This window comes from Copidosoma floridanum, unplaced genomic scaffold (genome assembly GCF_036245765.1).
Source record: "Copidosoma floridanum isolate Cflo_tuat_1 unplaced genomic scaffold, Cflo_Japanese_pri ptg000026l, whole genome shotgun sequence".
Taxonomy (NCBI): Eukaryota; Metazoa; Arthropoda; class Insecta; order Hymenoptera; family Encyrtidae; genus Copidosoma; species Copidosoma floridanum.
Window position 1 is genome coordinate 9,743,298 of NW_028321903.1, and position 13,482 is coordinate 9,756,779.

The following is a 13,482-nucleotide window of genomic DNA, read 5'->3' on the forward strand; positions in this document are numbered from 1 at the left end:
AAAAAACAATTTTTCACTTTCATCAAAGTACTTTCTTAATTCATGCTTAAAAATTTGTAATCAATCTGCGTTTCTAAATTTTATTTTAGTAACATTTTAATCATTATATACTTTAATTCTAAGTATATGTTGTATTTGCTGTGTAATAAAATAATGTTATGTATAACTATTTGTTTCTCGTATACTTTAAGTTTATTGAGGGATTGGAAACATGATTAACAGAAGTACAATAATCTGAGTGCCACTTATTAGTTAAACTTGATTATGCATCAAACAAGTCGATAATTTTGTGAATGTTACGTTATTTAGTGTATTAAGTTTCGTAGGTATCAAGTTTATTTTTGAGGGGTTTGTGCACGGAATGCAAAGGTAACGAAGCCCCCACGTCTGTATATATATATATACATATATATATATATATATATATATATATATATATATATATATACATTCTGTTTATTTCAGCAAAAGACAAATTTATCATGGTAAATTTACATTACACATGATAATTTTCTGAACACTATCGTAAGAGGAGTCTTATATCAGGAGTTTCAAGAGAAGCCGAAAAAAGTGGCCTGAGGTAGGACTTAAAAACTTGGTGATCAGTGAAGGAGGCTCTTTTTTTTAAGAGAAGGCTAAGAAAATAATTTAAAGTATGGTGGGGTAAAACAAGAGTTGCCATTTTAATCTAGGTCATACAACTATATTATATAAGTTACAAGGTTATGTATGGGGCATTAAACGTAAAGTGGGATTATTCACAAGTATTTATTTTCCTTAGAAATTGATAGTAGTTCGTGAAAAAAACTAGCGTTATTTTGGTATACTTTTTGACCAATATTACTGCTGTCCGTGACGGTCACATAATTAATACTTTTTTTTAGACTGTAAACTTTAAAAGTTAGTGAAAAGTTAAATATTGGTTTGGATAAAAAGTGAAGATTTTTTTTTGTTTCTATGCATACCAACAAAAACATTAAAAATATTTTGAAAACGCTTAAAGTTCTGTCAACATTATTTTCTCTAATAATGACAAAAGAAATTTAATTTTTCAAATTGTCACAACACTTTTTTTATTTTTTATGAATCTTGCAGTAAAAAATGTTTAGTTAACAAAGTTTTTGTCGTATTACCGTTTGTTCATTGTACTTTTCTTCTTGCAAATAGTGTGTCATACATGTACCCACATATGGCAGCTTAATACGATCCGTGATTCAGATAGACAAAATTTGAGAGGGTAAATTCAATATGGTGATGAATAGTTCAGAAAATGATGTATATTAAAAAAAAAATTACAACTGTTAACTGGAATCTAATATTGTATAATGGTAGCTCCCTTGCAACAATCTACGTAGCGACATATGCTTCGTCGATAGATTATGATCGGCTGAATCCTTGTATCCTTGTTTACACCCCAAGCCTGTCAATATCTCGAAAAATTTTTACTCAAAGTCTTCATTTTTAGCATTAGTTTTTATAGAATAGTATTGAAAAAAGAGCTACACAAGCATTTTCTTAAGAAAATTTAAATATTAGAGCAGACATATTATAAGGCACTTCTTTTCTAATGCTGTTTTGAAAATGCAGGTAGTAAGGCATTTTTTCGAGATATTTGCACAGAAAGAAAGTAAAAATTTGTTCTAGACGATTAAAAGATGACAATCTTCACAGCTTTGCAGCTACCTTTTTCTTGTCACGAAAATGCGAGTGTGTGATATGCGAATTAAAAAAAGAATATACTTGTTACGTACGATATGCTGGGCATATCATACTGACTCACCCTAGTAACGACAAGCCTATGCTAGTAAAGGATACCAATAGGGAGAACAAGCTTATATAAGGCCCTGCGAGACATGAATCGCGGCACTCGAGCGTCTTTTAGGCAAGAGACCGAACGATAAGTAGAAAACACCGCGCAAAACACACACACGCCTCTGCCTTCAAGAAACTAATAAATAATTGACCAACGAGTTGGGTTCTTTTCGTGACGCACCTCCTTACCAGCTTTTTAATCCTACGTAACAGTTTTGGTGCTAAGTGTGGGGTACGGTGAGAGTCGGAATTTTTTTTCTCACTTATTTTACTCGTTTCAAAAAAAATTTCGCCGAGAAGCACACATAATGCAGTGCCACAAAAATCGAACTTGAGTGCCGGAACGGACCCAAACAGGACAGAGGTAAACAGGTAGCTGTTCATACGAGCGATTCTCGACATCAACGATCGGGAAGTCTACAAACAGAAGGTCAAAGCAACTTCGGGAAAGACCAGCAAGAAGGTAGCAGTTTATTGCAGTCACATCCGTATTTCTGACGCTCAACGCCAAAAAGGGGAGTAGTAACCAGGGAAGGATGATATTCAGCACAATCATTCTAGCAATGAAAGTACTGTTGACTTGGTAAGTGAGTTGTTTGAATTCTTATATCGTTTTTATTTTTCCTGACCCCGGGACAAAATATATTAAACTTTGCAGAACAAGTATAAAACAAAGGGATCTTATTAGTGGGCTTGCACAGATATAGGAAATATTCGAAAATAATTACACAATAATAATAACCCGCACCTATGTAGATCACTATTTTCATTACTATAATTTTTACTAACAAAAATGGACTACAGATATTCCCAGAAGAATATTTCGTCCTATTTATCACTAAACAAAGAGAGAGCACAAAATTAAAAAAAAATCGAATAGAAGACCCACGCCGCTCCTTTGCTTTCTTGTCTTGCCTCTTACTATTCTTTTCGTGCGATTATTATTAAGCCGCTCTATACGTAATTAAACGTCGCCCCGTAATTAGGAAAATACATAAGCTTTGTAATAATCAAAAAGAAAATACGTTTCGCGGCACGTACATACAGGGGTAAAAGAAGGAAAAAAGTAGGAAAAAAAATGATTTATCTTGGCGGCATTACCCATGAGTCAGAAAGCGAGAACAAAGGCCTAGATAACACGATAATCGACAGGTGCAGGCAAGACCCTAGTAATAAAAAGCAAAAGAAAAATATGGCGGAACAGATGTTAGAATTAGAACTCGAACCAGAAGGGTGCAAGAAACAAGACGCCCTCGATAAAAGAACGAAGGCAATAGTAATGGGCCTGTTTTCAAAAATTATTGCAAAGCTAAAGAAGACAGAGGAAGTGGGCGTGCCATTCACAGTGATCGCAGGGCCAATCCGAAATTTGTAACCGACAAACAGGGACTTCGACTACATACAACGTGACGTAGGAGTAAGCATAGGACCCTCAAACAAAGAAGTGAGTCTTATCTCCGGCGAACGGGCCATTGGGGGCAATATAAGAAGGGCCGAAGGAACACGCGGAGCCCGAACGGATAGAGTAGACACCCTACCGATACAATGGGGCATGCCAGGGAAACCAGAATTTTCGATTTCCGGTGCATCACAGTACCGAAGCGATAAGTCAAGAAAAATTGGGGCAAGCGACTTACACAACCAACAGGTATGGGATAGAATAAAGGATACGAGCGAAGAACTCGAAAAAATGATACTGACCATGACCCCATATATAGAAAAAGAACAAGAGACACGCAATTATGACCACCTACGCAGACCGCAGTATGCGCACCACAACATTCTGTCCATGCTCAGCAATATGACAAACAACATCCCGTTTTTTGATGGTGACTCGAGCAACCTACCGTTGTTCAAAAGAATGGTGCGTATGGTTGCACGTACATTAGGCCCGGAAAACTAAATATTTTTTTGGGCACCCTCGCAAATAGGCTAAAAAGGAAAGCAACGGAACATTTTGCCCCGAGACTGACGCAGTTTACTATAGCCGTAAAGTTCATCAAAGAGCTCTCAAATAGATACTGCAGTATTAATAATGCAGACTCGCTCATGGCAAAATTGAAAATAATAACCCAGCAAGATAGTGAAGCAATAGATGACTACGGGGGACGAGTACAACAATTATACAATAGATTAACAATGTTGTACGATTCAAACCCATACTTTCCCCCAATTCAAAAACAGGCGGTAAAGGCAAACCTGGAATCTGAGGCGGTAAAACAGTTTATTTACGGATTACTTCCAACTTTTAGTTGGAGGATGGCATGGTCTAACCCGAAAACTCTAGGGGAAGCAATAATACCGGCGTTGAAAAGTGAAAGTGACCATATTTTACGGCATGTAATACCGGTAAGCGCACTGCCTACATGCAATAAAACAACAACAGAGTGGGGACCACTCGTAAACCTAGAGAGTACAAGGAACAGCATCAGGAAAAGAAAAACGCTGTATATACTGCGACGGCCGAACCGGGCATTCCAACTGAGGAATGCCGAAAGCTACTAGCGGTGATAAGTGATAGAAAAGCTTCGAAAGAAAACGGAAGGAAACTGAGGGGAAATTGTAATTATTGTCAAAAACCGGGACACTATGAGAGAGACTGCCGCTCGTGCAAGCAAGACAGGGAGGAAGAGGAGAGACAGCGTAACGAGAGGCGTAACCAACCCGCAAATAATACTCCTACTGACAGGAATGCCTATAACTGCAGGGGTAGGAATGATAACTATGATTACTATAATTATAATAATTACGACAGGGGTTATGACAATAACCCAACAGAGCCATACAATAGTAACAACAATCACAATTACAGGTCTAATGATAACCACTCTAAAGGTTATAATTATTACGACAACCGTGGCAACGGTGACGCGTACAATAATTATAGCAGGGGCACATTCAACCGCTATGGTAGCGGCTACAGAAATCAGGATAGCAGGGATGGCTATAATAGGGATCTAGTTAGGCACGGGCCGCTACAGGAGAGGGGCCCACAGCAGCGAGAAAGCGGCGCATACACTCCGGATAACAGGAGAGACCCTCCCATAGCTTTAAACTCGCAAGATGTTTGGCGTGGTCCCCAAGCGTCGAGCATCAACTAGAGAAAGAGATAGAGAAAAGTGTGTCCGGTAAGGAAGAATGTGTGAGAGAGAGAGGCTGCAAAAGGTGGAGGAAGAGAAAGTAGAGGAGAAGACGCAGAACAACAGTCCGAGTACTTACACAGTGCAAGAAAAAATAGAAAGAAATACGGCAGAGCAGGATGACACTCCGATACAACGGAGCGGTAATTGCACAAGAAAAGGCAGGAGAGCCCGCAAGAAGAGTAATCGGACAAAGGCGCCGGACACACATGTAGATAATGATGAACCCAAGCTTTCAGAGCGCGACGTAGAAATATGATGAAATCAGATTACGCAATCGGAGCGATCCTTAGTCATGGAGAAATCGGAAAAGATAGACCGTGCGAGTACGCGTCCCGCTGCCCCAAAGGGAGCAAACTCCGCTACCTGACATACGATAAGGAATTACTGGCGATCGTATTTGCAAAAGAGCAATTTAGACCGTATCTATATGGACGCAAGTTTACGGTGATCACAGACCACGAGCCGCTTAAACACTTTCACTCGTCTAAGAAACCAGACATTCGTTTTAACAGGCTCAAAGCAGAACTGAGAGGATATGAGTTTGAAGTTATATACCGTCTGGGCATGAACAACAGATCACCTGACGCATTGTCGCGTAAGCGAATACTACAGGAGGAAGAAGAGAATCCTGAACGGCCACGCCAAGAGCTATATCAACTGGCGGACGAACAAGAGAAAGAAGGACTGGCCGATAACAATGGACCTCCGGCGCGCATCTTTAAGACATGAGCGACCTGTAATAAGCGCATTCAAGGAAACACAAAAAAAGGAAAAATTATCTATCCGGATTCAGAAGATTTAGATAAAAAAAAACAGAAAACGAAACAAAATTTCGGTGGATGGAATATAAATATGCGCAATATAAGAATAGACGGCCAAGACGACGGTGACGGAGACTCCGAATCCGAGGGAAAAGTGGGAATAAGCGAAAAATTAAGCAAGATGAGGAAAACCGTGAAAAAACGAGGTCACCATAGAAAGAACACTATATTTAGCGATTTATAAATGGAAACAGACACGGAAGCAACAGACGAAATTATTTCGCAAGAGCCGATAAACGACAAATTAGCCTCAATGCGAAGGGAGGACCGAATGTAACAGGGAATAAAATCGACGAGCACACCAGCAATCGAGAAAAACAAAATTGGACCGAAAGAGCAAAAAACTCGTAAGCGTCAATTAGACACACTTACAAGGAAGCAAGCACCGTTCTCTATCACAGAAGACAGCGAAAGTCTGTCAGGAGATATTACAATTGCAAACTGCGGGACACCAATAATAACAAATAATGATTCAGAAAACCATAGTCCAAAACTTGATGATTGGGATCGGCAGCTGATACAAGCAAGCCTAGCAGCCGAAGCGGCGGAGAAAAAGAGAGTCAAATAAGAAGCAAGCGATATACGAAAGCTGACGGAAACAGACGAAACAGCAGAAAAGACCGAGATCACGGAGAAACGCGTTTTCGAAAGCAGGGGGTTCGAAGTGATGGAGAGAGCCGACCAAGCACGAAGCGAACCAAAAGAAAAAGAGAGCGAAGAGGAGCTAGCACGGGACGAGCATACGATGAATAGGCCGCTCACCAACTGCACCAACATACATAATAATACTGAACGTGTAAACGGCGCAATCCGACTTGACGCACACCTTTACGACCTAATAGACTGTCTTGGTGACGGATTTCGAGCAAAAGTCTTAATTTACATTAAAAAACAAGTGGTTGAAGGAAAACAAGAATTAAGAATAGACCTATGAAAAGATGAAAATGACAGAGTAGAAAAATTAGAAAGTTCAATGGACAGCAAAAACCAAAAAGGAAATGAGAACACGAAAATTAGGGACGATTCGCCACCAACAAATGAGTTAAGGAAAAATTATGCAACACCAGTCGAAATGAGCGAAGGAAAAGATAGGGAGACTCGTGAATGTGGAGATTCTTGCGCAGAGCCGAATAAGAGGCTCGCGTTAGTCGATGTACCCTGGGACGGAAGCTGTCTCTTTCATTGCCTCATACTTTTATACTTTTACATGGATTGGAAATGTCACAGGACAGACTGAGAAAAACGCTCCTTAGCTCGGAATGGATAAATAAATGTAAAGACCCAGAGGGCACAAAAAATATCTTAAAGAAGAGCCACACGTTTGCGGACGGGGAATGCGCCTTTGTATTTTCTCAAATACATAAAGTAAACATATGCATCCACTTTCAGTTATCAAGCGAAAGAACAATCTTTCAACATTTTATAGGAAAAAAGGGGAAACATTTAAACACATACGCCTCAAAAATGATCATTACCAGGCTTTGATATGATACGATGAAGGCAACCATCTGACAACAGACCACGAAGAAGATAGTGAAAAGGGCTCAGCTAGCGGGAAAGATTTGAACGATGCTAGAGTCAGCACTAGTGAGCAGGGCAAGAGCGAAGAAGGACATGAAACAGGAGATAGTGATGTAAGACGTATGAGCAACGGGGAGATCTCCAATGATGAGTCAGGAAAAGGAGAGAGACAGACGAGCAGAGAAAATTTCGCACAAAAAGAGAAAAAGAGCGCAACAGAGAAGGTGCACGAGGACAGGGACACACTACCACCTGACCCTCCACCACCACCTAATTCCGATAGCACATTGACAATAGCCTCGGAAAACGAAGAAGAGAGCAAGGGGCCTCAACCAAGCTCTAGTCGAGGGAAGCGAAAGCGATCCTAAGGAGGGGAGTGATCACAAAAACTTAAGCGCGCTAGATAAATATAGGGTATGCAGGACCCGACTACCGCGTGATAAGCCACCATGGGTCCCAGGCGATGGATCAAACCCCCCTCCGTTTCAAAAAGTAAAGAAAGTAGAATATCACCCCTTCAGATACCTAGACAATCTAGCCTTCTGTACAGTGGTAGAAAACGTCCCGGATACGGAGACAATTGACGTGCTCTACGAGTGGGGATACATTGATCCAATAATGATGAATCACGAAGTGAGGGCAGTCGGAATGCCATGCTTTTTAGAAAAAGGAAAGTATCGGTCATGCGAATGTACGTGAAAAAACACTTCGATGACAGGGCGTTAAGAACAGACATCAAGACATGCTTAAAATCACTCCAGGGATTAGTGAGGAGCAATAGTTTAAAAAACATTGGAATAATAAGGGACCTCGCGATTCTAGACATAAACCAATGGATGTATTTGATCTAGCAGCTAGAGGAAATTTTCAAGGAAATGAATATTATAATTACTCTGTACACAAACACGCTTGTTGTGCCACCAGTAGATCAACGATTCAAAGTTATCAAAGAGTACCATGAGTCAACAGTGGGAGGACATAGAGGGATCAACAAAACTTATAATAGAATAGCAAAAGATTTTTACTGGAGAAACATGAGACCTGAAGTTAGGCAATTTGTGGCGAGATGCGAATCGTGCCAAACGAAAAAACTGGTAAGAGTAAAAACCAAACAGGCAATGCTTATTCCTGACACATCGAGCAGACCATTTGAGAAAATTTCAATAGATTTTTATGGACCAATAAATAAGCCTTCAGACCATGGTAATACGCATATATTGTCAATCCAGGACTGGCTGACAAAATACATAGTATCAGCGCCGGTACAGCGAGCAATGGCGCAAGAGACGATAAAAGCAAATCACAGATACCCTCACACAAATGCGAACAATAGCAGCGCTGAAACAGGTACAAAGCAAGTATAGATCCAAATATTACTACGATAGGAAACTTAACACCAAATTTTTCATGAAAGGAGAAATGGCGTACATATTAAAAGAGCCGTTGAAAGCCCCTATTGTTGTACTTTACTAGCGTAGGCTTGTCGTTACTAGGGTGAGTCAGTATGATATGCCCAGCATATCGTACGTAACATACTGTTGAACATACTTATTGGCCATTATTCTGCCTATGGAGATTTTTGTCAAAGGCATTGATAATTTTTTTCTGATAAACTAAGAAAATTAAAATTACACCGTGTATGTACTAAATGTAAGAATATACTTCTGCCAGATGCACATACAATCTGTAGGTATGTGTTCTCGACTACATCTGGACTTTGAATGCATCTGAATTTTTTTTTGAGTGAGAAAATTGATATTACTAAAGAAATAAACGTATGTACAGTAAAAAAAAACTATAATTTTGTTAAATTGTATCTTGCAATCAAGATCAAAATAAATTTTTCTTTGGGGGGGAGTTGTATGCTTTCAGTGCTAAGCCAAATAAGACGTTGATTACCGTAATAATGCAAAGTTGTAAATGCATGCACATGGAAGGGGTTATTTCTTGGTATTTTTTTACATTATTAAGGTAACCTTCATCTCATTTGATAAATAACTAAAAGCTTACAATTTCAAAAGAATCGAGAAAAATTCATTTTTTATTTACTTACAAGATACAATTGGGCAAAATTATACTTTTTTTTATCAAACATACAATTCTTTTTTATAGTAAGTCCTCTTATATAAATAAACAATTAATAATTTCATTTGAAGAGTTTTGTTCGTACCTCTGTTATGCGATTCAAATTTGTTTACATACGTTATATCATTTTCGTAGGTAGCCATAAGAGCGGCAGCATAGGTGGTTACACATAGCGGATAATATAGTTTTTGTATTTATTTGGCAACGCAATAAAAAGGTTGAAACATAAAACATTGTACATTTTCGTGTTTAGCGCCATCTTGTACCCTCTAATTTTCTACTCTTATTTTAAGACTAAGTTTTGTATAAAGTGTACGTTTAGTACTAAAAAATTAAGAAAAATTATCAAATCTTTCGAAAAATTTATGTTTTACTTTGAATTTCAAAAAAAAGCATCAACAGCCGTTCAAGTTTTTTATACTATTTTAATTGTATTCTATAACAATAATACGAACTTGAAACCATTTTTAGTTTCTTTACTGAGCAGCGTTTCTTTTTTATAAATCTTGTAAGTTCGCAGTCTAAGAAGAAATTTGTGATCATCACTGATGCCAGTATTGTTGGTAGAAAATCTTTAAAATAATTACCCTACGGTTCTCTTTTAAAGTGTCGTTAATTTTTTTAATTTGAAGAAAAACTCATTTTTTACTGTACTGTGTACACTTTTAATACCATACACATAATTTTTTTCAGGTGACCTATAACCTAATGATTAGCGTTGATTGCTACTAAGCTTGACAGATTCTAGGGATACAAGTTCGAGTTCCTTTAGTAAAATTGCTGGTTGAAACCTGTAACTAGATCTTTCTGATTTTCTGTAACTAAAAAAGTATCTTTCATCTTGTTCACAACATTAAAATCAACTCTTGTACCCCACCGTAACTGAAAACTTACGAATAGTATTAAATTGTTACAAAATGGTATAATATAAAATTCTCTAAGTATGTAGTTAGTACGATAATTGCGACTATACGTTGTATATTGTATCTGCGATGATACTGTAAAAAAAGTAACATCATGTTGTATATAGATCTCTATGAGTAAAAGCAAAGTTGATTTTCTACCAGTGTACATCATTGTATAAAATAACAGTGGAAAAACAGAGTGAGTACAAATAGTCAAAATGGTTCATCAACGCACCATACACACGCGCTTTCCTACACATGTACCTGTTTTACATAGTTATCTGCTTAAAGCATCCTACAAAAGCTCTCTACCATCTTCCTGCAGTCCCCTTACCCCACCTTCTCTCTACAGCCACACCCTGCTTAATTAGTGTATTCAGCCTCTTGGTGTCTAGTGTATCACATTTTTATGCTGTTATACATAACCTGCAAGAAGCTGCTGGAGTCTGGTGTCTATTTCAGCTTACTTGTGAGCTGTGCTGGTCGTTGATTAATGGATTCCCTGCTTTACTGGCGGCTGTTTCTAAGGTGCCTGATTGCTGTGCTGGCCATGCATAGATGGTAGGAATCTCCGCTCGTGTGTCATCTGCTGCAATGTTTTGACGACTGATAGCTGCTGGTGATGTCGAGGGATGGCTGGGGATGAAAGAAGTGACGACAACTCTGAGTCCCACCTCACTCTGCCGACCTCTCTGGGCTGGGGCACTATCCTGCTAAAGAGCGGAAATGTGGCCTGGTTCCTGGAAGATATAAATAAGCATCGCACTAAGTTCATTAGTGCTTATGGTAGTGAGAAGGTATCAGCTAGGTGACAGGCGATTTTCGATGCTGCGAGTGCATCTTGCGACGTTATTACTCGTGTGTTTAATGCGTCCATTTCGTGGCTTGCGGCGAACGTCGCTGCAGTGTTGTGTAAGTTCGCTTTAGAGCACACTTGCCATTCTGTGACTGCTTTTACATGGGCCTCGGTGGCATGATACCCTCCTGTAATGTCTTGCTTCCGCGTAATAAGCCTATACTTATAAAGAAGTAAGCGTATTGTAATTGGGCCTACCAAGGAGATAAGGTTGAAATTTAAGAACTCAATAGATCTGAGATAGGCTATGGTGGGGGTGGTGGATCTGGTAGTGCTTGAATTTAATGTTCGCGTACTGTCTGGGCTGGCTTGTGCAGGTGAGTTTTGAATTGTAGCCTAACGTTAAGCTGGCCCCGCGTATCATTATATGCGACATACCGGTGGATTTTTATAAGGCTGATATTGTAAAGAGTGTTATCAAGCGAAACTTACTGGAAAATTTGGATGCCGTTTGTTAAAATGTAGAAGCCATTTTTCTATTTCTTAGAGGCGTGATAAAACACAAAAGCTGGGTTATTGAGATTTCTTCCGCCAGTCATATCCGGCTACTTGAACTGGGGCGCATAAGCATTGGCTGGAACCGTTGTCAAGTAGATGATTATGTATTACTCCCTCACTGCTTCAATTTTTGGGGTTTTGGGCACATTGCACTTTTTCTCCCATTAAATCTTTTTTGTCTTACCATAGAAATATCACATTTTTTTATAGATCTTTGATTGTCCTATGTAATAATCGATAAATTCGTTACAAGAAACATACATTGAATGTTAATGCAATACAGTAAATAAAACTATCAAAAAATTTTCTCATACAAATCTCTATATTATTTAGTTATTTGTGTAAGGCATTCCGAGAAAGCACCTCACGTCTCCTACCGTACGCCAAAGCAACTCCCATCACCCCTACAAAGTAATGAGCATTTGATATATTTCTTTGTTATTAAAACTCATTTTAGTTTTTAATAAGACTCCCCACTGACTACACTTTCTCTCCACAGCCACCAACACCCATGCACCATTTTTCTTATTCTTCCACAGCCCCCAACAGTAAAATTTAATAAATATACCATTTTTCTATTTGCATCTTGATAAGTCTACACATAATTGACCCTAAGAAAACAAAAGATTTCTTGAGTATAAACTTACACTATTAAAATTTTCACCTTGATGTTTATTAATAGTCATAGTAAATGCTACAACTATTGGGAATTGCTTGCGGTATAAAATAAAAAGAAGTAAAGAGTGTTTTTTGGTCTTCAATATTATTTATGGAATGAAAACTTAGTAAAAAAATGTAGTATTCAATTTTTATCTCGGTTTTTATTTCTCTTTCCACGTTGTACTGCATAAGTTAAAGTGGCTTAAGCAATTTTTATCAGCTTGATCAAAACCTTTGAAATTCTGGAATCATGTATATAACGTATATGAAATTCATTTGCGATAAGAAAATACTGGAGTCAACAACTTAATTTTTTTGTAAATTGCTACTGAAAACTCGCCAATTTAACACCTACTCTTATGGACAGTGATTACAAATCTACTCTGTCTTCGGAAATCCTTGATTAACTAAAAAAATGTAGAAGAGTTTTTGTGTATTATTTTACAAAGAATCTATTAAATTCTTAAAAATATAGGGTCTTAATGAAAAATCAGAAAATCAGAAAAAAAAATCAGAAGAAAAGTATGAAATATTAATCTGGCTTGCCTCGCAACATCTTCCAATTTTCACAACTATAATTTCACGATACTTTTCTGGTAATTTCTTAATCTTGTACTTTGGTTTTATCGAAATAACTATATTTATTGAAAAATTTACCGTCGAAAAATTTGATTTTTTAGAGGCCCTTATGGCACCCTACCCTTGGTACGGTACCATCCGCCCAAGCCACCTTAAGCAATTCTCAATCATGTACTATCACATTAACCGTCTGACATACTTTCATTTCTTATCAACATTACTGTTCTAATTTTCAAGTTCATGAAGTCGTAAACCTTAATGGATGTTACTTAAAATTGTGAGGAAAAATTTAAGTAAATGTTGTTGTCTGACTTATCAATGTCTTCATATGCTGCGTTATTTATATTATGATGAGTTTTAATGTCTACTGATATCTTTCAAAATTTATTTTTCATGAATATCAAAAGTTTTTTCGTCTCGTTCCTCAATTTCCACAAAAATTTAAAATTAAGTCTATAAACACGATAATTTAATCTTTTGAAATTTAAAATCTTTTAAAAAAGAAAAGGTTACCTGGATCATATGAAAATAAGTAATGCCCTTTATAATGAAGGATACAGAATAAAAAATTTGAATAAAAAATTTTCAGTGATTGTACCATA

General features: G+C 37.7%; 1 protein-coding gene across 6 annotated transcripts in view; it reads left to right on the forward strand.

Annotated features, from left to right (window-relative positions):
• The window catches only part of Rim2 (replication in mitochondria 2), a 430,077-nt gene that overhangs the window by 136,773 nt on the left and 279,822 nt on the right, over positions 1 to 13,482 (forward strand). The window lies entirely within an intron of this gene.